The 2617-nt window shown below is 37.0% G+C and overlaps 1 non-coding gene across 1 annotated transcript; it reads left to right on the forward strand.

Annotated features, from left to right (window-relative positions):
- The first annotated feature begins 805 nt into the window (after positions 1-805).
- LOC131228421 (small nucleolar RNA R71) lies at positions 806-910 on the forward strand. The gene has a single exon (XR_009162923.1). It is a non-coding gene; the product is annotated as a small nucleolar RNA R71 (small nucleolar RNA).
- Positions 911-2617: the final 1707 nt, after the last annotated feature.

Genomic DNA, 2617 nt, shown 5'->3' on the forward strand with positions numbered 1-2617 from the left:
GGGCCTAACCGGAAGAGTTTTATCAATGATCTTCCCACTCCTAAGAGTGGTGATGGATTTAGCATGTCTCATCTGATTTGAAGAGCTGGGATCATTATTCTCGTATTGCGGTTTAGGATTGGGGAAAGGTTGTGCAGGAAGCATCCCCTTTTCTATAACCGTCATACGAGAATCTATCTTTTGCATAAAATCCGTGATTCCCTGCATTGCCTGAGCCAGCTCTTGTATGGGATTTTGAACCGGTTCCTCTTGAGGTTTCACTTGATTTGGATTTTGATTGAAGAAACCTGGAGGAGTTGCCGTTTGTCCATTCCTCCAACTAAAGTTTGGATGATTTTTCCAGCCAGGATTGTATGTGTTGGAGTTGGGTCCAGTAAAAGGTCTTTGATAGTTATTTACGGCATTGGCTTGTTCATTCAACACTCCTCGAAAGGCAGGTATTGTAGGACAGTTTTCAGTTGTGTGAATGTTGCAATCACAGATGCCGCAAACAATTTCATTGACCTTATCCTTCTTTCCTTCCATGGCCTCAACTTTCCTTATGAGTGTAGTCACTTTACACTTGAGATCATCCTCTTCTTTCAAGAGATATAATCCACCTTTCTCCTTTAATTGAGTCGGCCTAGACGTGGTGTTCGACTTTGGGTAATAGTCCCAAGATTGTGTTTTTCAGAAACTATCGAGGTAGTCCCATACCTCGTCGATATCTTTATTAATGAACTCTCCATTACACATTGTCTCGACCATTTGGCGCATGGAAGATGTCACTCCATCATAGAAAAAATTTGTAATGCGCCACGTTTCAAATCCGTGTTGTGGGCATGAACTGACCAAATCTTTGAACCTTTCCCAACATTGAAAGAATGTTTCATCTTCCTTTTGGGCAAAGTTCATGATCGCTTTCTAGGGTAATCGTTTTATGATGTGGAAGAATTTTTTATGAATTCCCTTTGCATATCGTTCCATGTGCCAATGGATCTAGGACGCGATGAATGTAACCACGTTCTTAGCTTTCTCTTTAAGGAAAAAGGAAAGAGTTTCACTCTGAATCCTCAGATACATTAGGAAAACATAATGTAGCTATTATTTCATCGAACTCTTTCAAATGTAAATATGGACTTTGATTCAAGTCCATGGAATTTGGGAAGGAGTTGGATAACTCCCGGCTTGATGTCCATTTGTCCGTGTTTTCAGGAAAAATCATGCATGAGGGCGTACTCACTCCCGCCGGTTGTAGAAAATCTCGTAAAGTACGAGGCGGGGTGCTGTTGCACCTCATTCTCATCTTGGGTATCCTCCACCCGGTGGGAGTAGAGGAGGTTGGTCTTCACCATAACTTCAATTAACTCCGGGGATTTCGAGTGGTGTCTAGTCTGCGATGGATAGTCAACCCCTCAACCAATCCTCCTTCGGAGGACGTCGAGTGTCGTCACGGGCCCACTTGGGCATGAAAACACTCACAACCCTCAATTAAAAACCTAATCCTAAGAAAGGAAAGAAATCTATAAAGAAGGAGAGAGTTGGAAAGAAATTATCAAATTGGAGTCCTAAGTTAAAAACGCAAAATAAACAAAAATAAGTTAGATTCTAAAAAGAGAAGAATGATCCTTTAAAAGAAAAATAACAGTAAATTAATTTCTAAAAGAAGGTATTCTTAAAAGAAAGTAGAAATTTCTAAAGTAAATTACGGAAGATCTAAACTAGAAAGTAAATTAAAAAAAACTGAAAAATAGAAAGTAGGGAAGGAGCTTACCGAATTAGAAATTTCTATCTTAAAGGCCTACAAAATAGGAAGGTTAGTTTCTAAACAAAAATTCTAAAAATAAATTAAGAAACAAATTAGATTCTAAGAGAGTTAAAAAAAAAAAAAAAAAAAAGTAGAAAGTTAATTAAGAAATAACCTAGTTTCTATTTCCTACAGATGAGAGGATACTAGAATTAGAAAATTTCTAAGATTTAAACCTTAATTCTAAAAACAGAAAAAGTAGAGAATTTTAGGAAAGAATTACCAATTTAGAAATTTATGTCAGGATCCTACAAAACAGGAAACAAGTTAGTTCTAAAAATCAAATAGAAATAAAAATCTAAACTAAAGTTAATAAAATCCTAATCTCAAACTAATTCTAAAACTAATTAATTTCAGAATAACGTCCCCGGCAAGGCGCTAAAAACTTGTTCACTCCCAAGTATAGGGTTGTGATGTAGTAATAAACTCGAAGACCGAGGTCGAATCCACAGGGATCGAAACTTATATAATCCGAAACTAGGTAGAAATAGAACTAGCTAAGATGTAATCAAAATCAAATGTAAATTTAAGGAATAATTGTGGAATAATTATCTAAATCTTTAAGAAATTCAGAGGAAGGAAACTAGGGATTCAGAGGATCCACTTGTAGAGATTAGGGAGATCTTATGCCTGCGGCAATGATTATAGAATTCAAACTGAACTTACTTGATCTGATTTTCAAGAAATGAGGGGTATATGAATTAGAATGGATTCCATCATCTAACCATGCCTGGAGACAAAGTAAACAACAGATTAAACTAATTACCAACCAATCAACAATGTATGAAGATCGGAAGGTACCGTCATCCTACCATGCCCAGGAGACGATGG

Source organism: Magnolia sinica, chromosome 15 (assembly GCF_029962835.1).
Source record: "Magnolia sinica isolate HGM2019 chromosome 15, MsV1, whole genome shotgun sequence".
Taxonomy (NCBI): domain Eukaryota; kingdom Viridiplantae; phylum Streptophyta; class Magnoliopsida; order Magnoliales; family Magnoliaceae; genus Magnolia; species Magnolia sinica.